The 12,765-nt window shown below is 40.3% G+C and overlaps 1 protein-coding gene across 1 annotated transcript in view; it reads right to left on the bottom strand.

Moving 5' to 3' along the window:
• nrg3b (neuregulin 3b) overlaps positions 1-12,765 on the bottom strand; it is a gene marked incomplete at its 5' end in the record, with an annotated part of 199,605 nt that overhangs the window by 88,656 nt on the left and 98,184 nt on the right. The gene's annotated exons all lie outside the window — the stretch shown is intronic.

A 12,765-nucleotide genomic window follows, 5' to 3' on the forward strand; every position in this document is an offset into this window, starting at 1 on the left:
GCTGACTTAAAAAATTCTGCGGACACTCCTAGCGAAGCTTGTTTGTAGGGGCTGTTTCATGCATGTTTGATGGTCCTAATGCAGCAGGAATGCGGCTCGAATTTAATGTTTTTTGTTTTTCTTACCGCTGGATTCATTTCGATTTTTCAGCAGGTATGTCATGCAGACCCTTGTGAACCCCTGCAAATTGAGAACGTGTTTTACTACATTTCATGTATTATTCAATCATGTAATGAATGTATTAAGTAAGGAAAAATGGCTTAAGGGACACTGCGTAGCTTCAATTTATAATATTAAGCAATTGCTTGAAAGACGTTAGACTAATAGTGTGTCTTATAATTGTAATTATTTAAAATTACCTGAAATACTACTTGTTTTTCCTCTGGGGTAAATATTAGACAATCCACATGGCATCACTGTTGTTTCTTGTTTAAAGAATTGAAAATAGGTTTCGCTCTTGCAGCTGGAGGGGAATCTCCTTCCTTTTCCATCTTAAGCCTGTTAGTCAACATCCATTTGTATTGACAAACGAATATTTATCCCCAGTTTGCTTGTTGTTTGTCGGCAAACATGGATTAAACTAGTCTCTTGCTTGATAATTGATCTCAGCCAGAGACACGTTGAGGTGAAACAATAGGATTCTCTCTCTCTCGCTCTCTCTCGCTCCTTTTTTTCATTTGTAACTTCACTTAATTAAATTCAAATTCAAGTCAGGAGTGGCCCATCAATAAACATGGACAGTTCTGCCTGTGCAACACTACAGCAAATCCTCCTGCGAAAACATGGAGTGAATATATCAGTAAAGATTAAAAAAAAAAAAAAATCACATCTGATCATTTGATGATGAAATATCACCTCAGCTCTCTTCTATTTTTTTGCCTTACACTCTTCCTCTCGAGCGTTCAAATGGTCTGAAGTGGTTATTTATTTACTTATTTTCTTCGTGCTCAGCCTTCTGCCTCGTGTTTCCAAACCATCTGACATGTTTATCCTATTTGACACCCTTCTGAGGACAAAATGTACAAGCTGCAGCTCGGTTAAAGCCATAAAGATGCGGCAGAGAGGAGATGGAGCTGTTCTTCATCAGAGTGGAGGAGTTAAACAAAAAAAAAAAAAAACAGAGAGAAACACAAGGGACACTGTAGGAAAAATAGAGGTGGAGTTTGGCAGCAGTATAGAAGAACAGAAGCTCATTATCCATTTATTTATTTATTTATTTATGCACTAAAGAGAACGAAATGACATAACAGACAACGTTTGCATGAAAATAGACTTATCCACGAGTAGACGTTAAACTCCACAATGAAAGCACAAAGAAACAGAAGATCTAATGGCCTTTTTTCCCCCCAATCTCTCATGGAGTTTCTACCTATAACATTGAAATCAATGGAGCTCCCTCTGGTGGAGTACAGATGACAATCCTAACCACAGTCGAAGGGTGAATTTCAAGGTCTCCGAGATTAAAACCATCTGTTACCCCCGAGAAGAGACGGAACTACACTCTAACCCAACTGCCTTCAGAAATCATTACACGTGTGAGTATGTGACACACACACACACGCACATCAGGAGCACGTGTCCCTCTCAGCGCCTCTTCTGTATGTATATCACTTCATCCTAATGACAGAGTAGCACATGCAGCAGGCGGTCCTTGAAAGAACATCCAGAGAGCCCATCTGCATGTTGTGGCTACAGAAGATTTCAAAAGTCTGCTATCAAGAGTGTTTGCCGTGCTTGAACACGATGTTGCCACACTGACGCTGTGTCCGCCGTTGAAGATCATTTAGTCTAAACGTCAGTAATGAGAAGCAGCTGTTACATTTCGCCAGCTGAGCCCACAACGAAATAACAACTGAAAGTGCTGCGGGCGACTAACTGGGACGGTGCTGCCGCCTCCTCCCAATCCAGCGCGGCCTCGTCGCAGTGCGAACAATCAAATGATCCGCAATTACTTTATCAAAAGTCTTGTGGTGCATTTGATGTTGGAAAGACAGACGCTGCGTGGATGTGTCTGCTGCCGGTTGTCTTGTGATCTTCTCAAGGCTTTGCAACTGACGTTGAAAGCACTTTTCTCTGGAAATGCGGTTTTAAAAACGAGACGTATAGGATCTAAAAGTTTTTAGATGATAGAAAGAGGGAAGAAATCGACGGGAAATTTGCTTGTCTTTATGTTAAATTTGTGCTCAATTGTGATCAGAAGTTATCGTCAGTTAAACATTTTAAAATAGACATTCAGATGCATCTCATTTATATCTGTGGGGAAATTGCATATCTGCATTGAACCCATCTTACAATTGGCGCTGTACGCATGTCGGAGCCAGAGTGGTAACGGGCCCACTTTGGGAGTTGAACCTGCAAACCTCCAGACGCGAGCACAGTTCTATACTGTAACTTCCGATGCCCCTACCGACAAAACCACTAATTAACAACGCTATGTCAATCTGCCTGTTCTGTTCACACACGTTATCAAATCAAGTGCCAGCTGTCGTATGGATTCTCGTTGTGTTGCACGCTTCCTCCCCGGGGTTTACAAAGAGCGGGATGCCACGCTGCCGATGCTGTTTAGTAACACAAAAACACACAAACCCAAATACTCCACCTGAGCCGATGCCAGCAGCAGCTCACGTATGCGTTTACATCACATACATACCAAAATCGAGGTTGCACGCCAAAGACTACCAAACAGGCAGCCCTCTTTAAATGCAGCTGTCGGACAAATGACCTGCTGCGTTACTTGCTTCTCTAAGCTGGAGTGTTACGAGCTGTGGATTTTTTGGGGGGGATTTTACATGTCTTTCCTTGTTGTAAGAAATTGCATTTACAATATAAGAGCGAGTAATCATGTGTCATTTTCATTTGTCATCCCAGAAAATCTTTAAACGTTGTCTGTGTAACCCATAACTGTTGAATAACAAAATGTGTTGCAAAATCTTCAAAAACAACCAATCAACCATATTTTGGTGCCATGCAGTACTTAGGCTCTAAGTACCAAGGTTTTTACAAAAAAATGACATTTCCCCTCTATGTTTACAAAGAAAATCTTCATTGACATGGACCTGCATTAACACCTGGCTCAGAGCGACTATGAGCATCCAAACCTGTGGGGGGCAGTGTAGCGAAAAGCATGAAGTCATGAGAGCCAATCACAATCCTGGAAAAAAATAAAAAAACACCACATCATGAGTTGTGTGGTAAATATCCACCTAACCCCCTTTACCGAGTTCATCCACATCTCCACTCCAGAGTTCTCAGGAATCATCGTTTGTGGTGAGTCGTCGCTGCATTGATGTTTAAATGCGCGGCCCAAACACAGAGAAAAATCACTGGGTTTTTCTTTTCTTTGTTTGTTTTTTTCAAATACCCGGTTACATATAAACATATAATGCAACATTCAGAATAAAATACTCCAGTTGTAGCATTTTCAGTAGTACCACAATTGAGTATGAGAAAGTGCAAATCATAGACTCTCACACCTTGTGAAAGCTTCGAGTGTCTGCAGGGACGGTGGATTTTCCTGACAACACGTCTGTCCCATGCTCATTAAGTCCTGCAGCTTGAAAAACAAACCCGAGTTTGCCGAATATGGACATGTGAGTGTTTCATCCGTGGCTCGCGAGATAGAAAAAAAGAGAGAGACATGCTGGGAGAGTCATGATGGAAGGAGGGCTGGGACATTAGTCATGTGCATGTATTAGTAAGTGGAGATACTGTGTACGGACGGAGGGCTGACTCGTAGCTGCACAAAGGAGCCGAGTTGTTTCAGATCACACGCGTACAAAAGGAGGAGGGATGAAATATGGACGGCACAGCGCAGCCTTGTTTAGGGATGTTTGTCATTCATTTTTAGTTTTCATTTCTAAAAGTCTTGTGCATCATTAGTGATGCTCCTCCAGGTGATCTAAGTTCCTCTTTTTGACAGAATGAGGTGAGAACACCTACCAAGGCAACATTTTTTTTAATAAATTCAACACTTACAATGACAGATGCCATTGAAAATATGTGGAAAAAGAAACCTTGGATATGGTAAACTATGAAAAACTCTGATGAAGCGCGGTTTACGCTTCAGCAAGTTATTTTTGTTTATATAATCATGAAGCATTTCATGGTTTAAAAGTCAGAAAGTAGTTCTTTTTTGTTTCTTTGTTTCCAGAATCATTTTCCTTGCCTTTTTAAATTCCTCACATTTTCCTAAATGTTTCCTAATTGAAACTAAAATGAAGCTATTTAATACACACATTTGACGTAAGCAACACTTAATTTCAGAAGATAATGAATGCACAATAATCCCAAACAGTCACAATAGTACAATTTTTTTTAATGAAATATCAAACTGTCATTTTGCCAATTAAAATGTTATTTTCTGAATCATTTCATAAATTTCACTTGACTTTTGGGACATTTCACCCTTCCCAAAATTGCGGTTTAGATAAACATTGGTTATAAGTATTACATACTGTATATATGTCTTGGTTTAGAGGAACTAGTGAAGATTATAGTTATAGCTTCTGATTTTCTTTTCATAATAGTTTAAATGTAGTTTATTGTTCGACCTGTGCATATTTCTTCCTAAAGTCTGAAAACGTGTATTTGAGGCAAAGCGGCGGCTTTGTTCAGGTTGCTGCTGCCTTCAACAATAGTCACTGCGACACTGCGACCCAAAAGATGGATAGAAGACGGCTGGATGAATTGTGTCAGTGATATTTCACTCAAGCATCAGGATTGTGAGGCTGGAGAATGGAAAAAACAGTCGATGTTTCATTGACGAATCGCTTTGGTCGAATCAGAAACGTTCATTCGCAAGTGGGGTCGTACGGTGGGTCTGTCGGCGTACGTTATCGACAGGTAGGCCCGCCGCCACGTTTACGGCGGTGTCGCTTTCACACAGCCGCTGGGTGGGAAAGTGGGGGACATGGCCCATTGGCTTTAAGCCTGGAGAACGTCCTCCCTTGCAGGATGGATCAGCTGAGGAGCGACAGCATCGTGGATTAGTGCAGCCTGTCAAGGTCTGACGGTGCAGTGACAATTTAATCGCTACCCTGGCTCCCCATAGAAGAGGAAAGATGAGAAGCGGAAGAGAGAGAGAGAGAGAAAAGAGAAGCAGGATGGGAAAGTTAAGAGGCTGTGGTCTTCATTTATATGATTTATTTTGTCATATCAGATTCTGTTAATACTGCTGCCGATGTCTCCCGGGTCCTGAGAAAAACGGAAAAAAAACATAAACAGGCTCATGGAGAGTGACAAACACAGAAGCACTCTCAGCCCATCCCTAAGCTTAATCCCGGAGCAAACTACCAACAGAAAAAGCCATTTTTCCTCACAGGGACCTGAGGACTGTAGGCTTTTTTGTCCTCCTCCCTTTCAAGAGATTTCATGTTCTTTCTCATAAGGATGAATGGCCACATCCCCAAAAACATTTGGGTGAACACACAAGGGCTCAGCATTTTTTCTTATGAAATCTGACTTTTTCTCATTATCCAGCTGTACACAAGATTCCCAGGGGTGTTGGAGGGTGTCTGACATACAGGGGGGGGGGAAAAAACAATCACCAATAAACATGATCTAATTTCTAATGTCAGCAGAGCTTTGCATGAGGAAATCAAATGTGCAGAAGTGTGCAATGAATTATTCACAGCAGTAATCATTCATACCATTAGGTGGCAATTATTTTAATGTGGAATCAATCACAATCAATGCAGGAACAGTAGAGCAGTTCACAGTAGCAGCCATAGTAGTTTTAATATAAGTGAGTCAACAACTATTTTTCCTTTTTCTTTTTTTTATTCCCAGCTAGAGGCTTCGCGGTAATGAGGGAAGAAGTTACCATGGTAATAGAAGACACGAGCTACCTTTCCTTGCCAGGCTTTTAATACGCACACGCACACGCACACGCACACGCACACGCACACGCACACGCACACACACACACACACTGACTTCACTGTCCAGAACCGAGGAAAATAAAAGGGAAACCATGACACACACACACACACACTGATATTCAGGCGTGGTGAAACATACAGACAGGACCAGTTCGGCATTATTTCAGTTTGGTCCTTAATACTCGATTGCAAATCTTTCTGCCTATTCTAAGCCAACCAAACACATTTTTATTTGCCTTGCCTTTAATTAAAATTATAAGGGGCAATTTGCGCCGATTGGGGAAAACAACTGTTGTTACAGCATCAATATGAACATTTATGTGATTTCGACATCTTTTACTCCGTTTCTCAGGTATAATCTGTTGCACACCACTTTCATCACGTTAAAGTACGTGTTCAACCTATTAATACAGATTGAAACAGTAAACTGTTTGTTAAATTCACCCATTAAAATGCAAAATGCATTCTGTTTAATTCAATACTCGGTCAGACGTTGTAATATTTCCTTTTTATGTTATCATTACGGATTTGCATTTCAATCTGAATGCAAAAAAAAAAAAAAAAATCTAAAGAACTGTAACACAAAACTGTAACAATACACAAAATACAAAGTCCGTTTTATGGATTTTTGGCGAGGTGGCAACAGAAAGCTGTTCGCACCATAAAGTCAACTTGCAGCAGTTTTGCATCATCCTTGCAACACGGGCTCATTTCTGTGTAGTGTGTTGTTGATACAAGATAGGAAACATTCTGTTCAAAGCAGGCAAGTATCCGTTTCAGTGAACAGCGACTCCTATTCCTTATTTTCTTTTTTCTTTTTTTTTGCTGCTAATTTCCTTAAATAAACCCTCCTTGTAAGGCAGGGAAAAAATATGTTGCAAAGTAAATTGATTTCAGAAGGACATTCTGTGGAGGGGAAATTGGCATTATGCAGGTGGACATAAATGTTGCATGTTTGCGCGCTCTCGGCAGCTCCTGAGCCCCTTGAATGTGATTCCGGTTGCTGTGTGCCACCTAAACACAACACAATGCTGCAGGCGGTGGCCAGAGAGCTGCAGTGCACCTTCACTGCAACGAATATATTCCACAATGCCCTCCAAACAAACAAGCGCCACACCGAGAGAGAGAGAGAGGGAGAGAGAGAGAGAGAGAGAGAGAGAGAGAGAGAGAGAGAGAGAGAGAGAGAAAATGCTTTCAAACCATTTTAGTATAACTAAATACACTTGTGACTATGTGTGTGTGTGTGTGTGTGTGTGTGTGTGTGTGTGTGTGTGTGTGTGTGTGTGTGTGTGCAGCATTACTCAAGGAGTCACAGGTGGGTAGGGAGGGGGCTACACTATCAGTGCCGGCAGGTCCACACTGCTGAAGGTTTCATTTGACTTTTTTTTTCTTCAGTGCCACAGTCCTCGTAGGATCATGGCAACATCTATTATCCTTTTCAGCGTTCATTTAATTTAAGGTATATTCGCTCATGGCCGTCCTCCACCTCCAGCGCCGCACTTCAGCGGCGACTTCCTCCCAGACTCGCCGCTTCAGACCGTCTGGGAGAGGCACTGCTGAATATGAGAATAGTGAAAACAGGTGACATGATTTGCTGTGACGGCCCGCTCCAATACACCTCTCCGTAATGTATTCCCCCACCTTTGGGTTTTTTTTTTTTTAATACTCTTAGAGAATATATGCTTTTTGCCTTCGCGCGCTTAGCGAGGCTGACGTCTCGGGGCCAAAGAAAAGTGTGGCATCACTCTGCTATCAAAAGCACACATCGAAATCATGTTTCCCCTCCCCCCGAAGGCAAAATTGATGGGATTTTTTGTCCACGCTGGAAACAAATGATACCTGCGGGTTCCTAATAATTTGCAACGTGTGAGTTTTCATGTCTGATATCTCAAATGACTCCACTTTGGTTTGGATTTATATCGATATGGGCAACTATGCATTGATGTGGTTTCTGAGGAATCTTCACACACACATCAGCATTTGTATAAAAAAAAAAAAAAATCATACTGTGATTTAAGCGTTGACAGTATTACTGAAAAACTAAATTAGACCACGTAATACCATCACACTTTTTTGTCACCGTTAGTGTTGCGGATAGGAAATAATAAAGTAATTTGTTACTGTAACACTGCTACTTTTTGTGAATTGCACATTAAGTGGTAACAATGTCACTGTTAGGTGAGAGCATTAACAATTAAATACATTAATGTGCTAGTAAATAATTCCATGATGTGAAGCCCTGGTGGCTCATCAAGCATGCCAACTATGGCTGTTGACTTCATGGTTACTATTTCACCAAAATGAGCATGCATAGATGGACAATGACAACAATGTTTCCTCCAGAGTGTCATGAGTCCCAGTCTCTATTCTCCCGGTACTTGGTCGTTTTATTATGAAGAGTCACTGTAATAATAATACAACATTCTTGCCCATTTACCTGCCATTTTTTTAAATGTTTGTAGCATATTGTTCTTTGTGTGTGTGGTTTCGTTACAGGAAAAAAAACAAAAAACCCAATGCCACCCACTAGTGGCCCAGCATGCAAACGACATCGTTTACAATGTTGATGCCATCGCTGTAGAGCCGGACTTTGTTTATAGAACGTTGCCATGTAAAGGTGACATTCTCCGGAATCCTACGTGCAAAAACAATGAGTTTACACTTGAAAATGCAAACGGCCTTTGTAACATTGACATTCGTGTGTACCCACAACAGCATTCCATAAAGGTCAGCTAACCATTATACAAGCTTTCTGTTGCTCTCAACATCACTAACTCGTTCACGATTGAAGTTTTAGAGCACCTTCCTCCAACCAACTGTAAATGAAGCCAAACCTAACGAGTGAATCAGTCATTAACCCATATGACCCACACAGAGCAGGGAACTCGGCTAATGAGTCCCTCGAAACCACAAAATTACACCTACGCATGCACCGTATTAAGACAGGCTCAACTGAGGCCACAAAGGTGATGCACAAGTCAATAATGAGTTCATTTAACTTGCAAAGGAACCATTACTTATTATCTTAGTAAATAATCCCTGGAATTTAACACTTATTTTTCCGAAAATTGCTTCTCCGTGTGTTGGTAAGATGAAGGGCATCTGGCACTTATGTTCAGGTTTTTCCCGACACTGTGCAACTTGTGGACTATTGTATTTAAATGGCTCCCAAAGATGTATTGCGGATCACAACTTGGCCCTTTACAGATGTTATACAGACTTTATTAGATTTTTTTTTTCTTATATTGGAGGTGCAAATAATATTGTGGATAGGACTGGTCGTTTCTGATTCTTGTGTCCATTTTCAGGTGAAAACTTCTGGTTTCGATTTTGGGTGTCTACGTATTTACACAATGGTGTTATGAGTAACTGAAAATGCAACTTTTATCAGTTTTTTTTTAATTTGTAAAAGGGGAAAAAATATTGCAACTCTTTGAAAACACTGCATGCATGTGCACCACCGCCATGAACGTCTGTGTTTTCCCCATTGATACTGCTTATAGTGTATTGTTCCCTGCGCGCATTTGTGTGTGGTTTCATTACAGAAACAATCAACAGCACACTCAAGTTCTGGCTGCAAACTACATCCTTTTCGAGATTTTCTGCCATTTCGGTGTAAATGGACATGGTTTTTGTAACTTTAGATACACAAATAAAAGGCCAAAATGATGCATTTTCACTTGAAACGTCGTGTAAACGGGACCTTGCACTATTGTAATCTACCATCTTGCTCCACTTTGCTCATATGTTGAAAGCAATGCTGTCGGATATACTACTGGTAGAAGGTATTTCTGCTGTCTTATCTCCTTTTGCATTGAAGGTCTGCACTACAGACTGAATATATAGTGCTCAATGTGAATAACATTTGCATGTATTTTTTATTTGTTTATTTCTTTTTATTTTAATTATGTTTTACAATTCTAATGCTAATTTTGAAGTTGTTTAGAAATGTTGTGAATCCTTACACAGGCCACACATCTGTGGCTATGTCCAGGGCATTTCGTATTTGCATACGTCTGCTGGAACAACTTGTTTCTGTCTCTCTTTGGAAAAGGAACTAAAAACAAAACATTCATTGGATGTAACTGCTGGATATGGTTATATTTCTTTCTGTAAGTCTCTTTTCACTGATCAGAGGGGGAAAACCTTTTGGAAGGTTGAAAGGACCTCCTACTGAAGCACTGACTTGACATTCCTCAACACTGTGCTTTAATGTCTTGTTATCTACTGAGTCATAATCCCTGTATGTGACTGAGCCGTCATTGCGTCGAGCTCCAGACCTTTGAATTAGTGTATGTTTATTGTACTAAAGCCACAGCACTGATGTGGAAGTAGGTCTTAAATTTACATTTGCATGTTTATTTTGGGAGCCTTATTAGCATTGGCAAACATGAACATCCGGCAGAAGGGGGCTGGTGGTGGTGGTGGTGGGGGGGGGGGGGGGGGGGGGGCTGTAGAGGAAAGTGCAAAAGAAACAGTTTCATAACAACATAAAATAAAGTTGAGGACTATGTTCTAAGCTGATGATTCAAGTTTTTAAAGATTATTTTGACATCTTTAGTTGTCTAACGTTGAAAATAGTCGAACCGTCAATGAAGCTGGAAAGGCCTGGAGGAGGAGATGACGTCAACGAAGGCAGCGATCGTTAAAGCATTTCATCTCGAAGCTTTAGCAAAAGGGCCGGCAGGGTCAGTAGTTCTTAGATCAAGAAAATGACCTGTGCTCGCCATGAAGACTGACTGATCTTCTGATCATCTTCACAACCATGATGCCTTGTTGTTGTTCTACCATCTGTTTATTTTTACTTGTTTGTTTGTTTGTTTGCAGATATAGGAATGGACATTCTATCCATATCAACAAGTGCAATGTTTTACAAAAGGTCCAAGCCAAGTCCGGATAATTATTTGTCTGGTAGATTATTTGTCTGAAGAAGTTGTTATAAAAGGGATATATAAGGGGCATTTTCCTCGAGTAATACCATCGAGAAGAATCACCTTTTAACATCTTTAAAAAAAAAAGATTTTGGAGAAATGTACAGTGTACAAGGCATTTTTTTATAGCAGGAAATCATAAAAATGTATTCTTCTAAAATAGACCCATCAAACAGAAGCTACTTCTTCTGTAGTAGATTTTGTTGTCTGACACACACACACACACACACACGCACGCACGCACGCACGCACGCACGCACGCACGCACGCACGCACGCACGCACGCACACACACACACACACACACACGGATATTTGGGCTCCAGGCAAAGCTAATCTGCAGCGCATGGGAAAGTAATTAGTTGCAAAAGCGGCGCCTCAAATGTGAGCTGAACCAGTTTGAAGTGGAAATACATGATATCAACAGTTACAGGTGAAAATTAACAATCCTGTTCTTTCAGGAAAAGTGCCATCACTCTATTGCACGTTTGAGTATTCACTTTACTTCCACAATGCTTATATGTTAGCAATTTAAATGAGCAAGATCTTATTAAATGAGGTAGAACATCATGATCTATCACAATTTAATATAGTGAATACAGAGAGCAAACAGCCACACATTGAATGCAGATTAGCCAGTGAAAAACCCACGCATGTATAGGAACATGCAAAACTCACATGATAACGAGAACATTTTCCTGTATTTAGTTTCGAGGTTTGTGTCTACTGCAGAACTTCATACATCACTGACCTGCAACATAAGGTGAACCGGGAGGAGTAACATCATTAAACAGCATCCACATCATTTGTGAGCGAAACAATTCCATTTTTCCAACTTACCGTCAAGACATCTTGCTGGAAAAGGAAACAACCTTTTAATAAAAACCCGTAATCATTCTTTCACACAACAGGCACTCAGCTCTGGAGAGAGGAGCAGGCTGTGTCTCCGGGTTAGGCCCTCCAGTCTTTTCCCCAGTCTCACAGTATATTCAGTCATTCACTAATTATAGCCCACAGTGAAGCTACCGCAAAAAAAAAAAAAAAAAAAAAAATATATATATATATATACAGTATACAGTATATATATGATGCTGTTACACAGGTAACACATTTGAAAATTGGTGTGGCCGCTGATATAATGTGACACACCGTAGTATCTCGACTATCCCTGTGATATTTCCACTCGCAGTGAATCACATAAGCAGACTGTGGACAATTCAAAGTACAATCTATGCTACTTCATGTCAGCCTCTTAGAAGTTATTTTCTTTGGTATGCTGCATTTTCCATCAAACTAGGCATTATTTATTTTTCTTGATATACATTTAGACGTACTTAATTATGTATGTGTGCTATGCTATGCTTAATATTTGCTCATCTGAAGAAAGGGATTCATGCAGATGGGTGGAATATATTGCATTTGTTTTATTTTCTTCCAGATGACAATTGTTGGCATTTGAATTACAGGTATGTGCACTAATGAGCTTTTTCTTTTTATTTATTCGTCATATATATTTAATGTGATGCATTTTTAAAGTGGTATATCAGGGAGATCTTAGATGTGAAGTGGATATTGTACCGGGTCATGAGGGCAAAACAGACATGCTGCAACATTAAAAGCTAGAATGAGTTGCACGTGGATGAATATGCAATGCACATCCAATCCTGCAGTCCAGGTAGCACTGCTTCATGTCTTTTTGATGGCTGCTGCACAAACAGAACCGACACAGTGGACTGTCAGTGAATATAAAGTTCAAGCAATCTAATGAGTTTGATCAGTGTTGTTTGAGTTAGCTGTTTTTTTTTTTTTTAATATTATTCCCATATCTCCAGCTTGCAAAGAACTTATGTTCTCAATGTTATTTGATAAAACTTACTTAAATGAAAGACAGAATTAAATGGAATACTGCAGAGGCAACCCCATTGAATATGATCATTGCTCTGGTATCTTCTGCAA

The sequence above is a fragment of the Blennius ocellaris genome (assembly GCF_963422515.1).
Source record: "Blennius ocellaris genome assembly, chromosome: 21".
NCBI classification, from domain to species: domain Eukaryota; kingdom Metazoa; phylum Chordata; class Actinopteri; order Blenniiformes; family Blenniidae; genus Blennius; species Blennius ocellaris.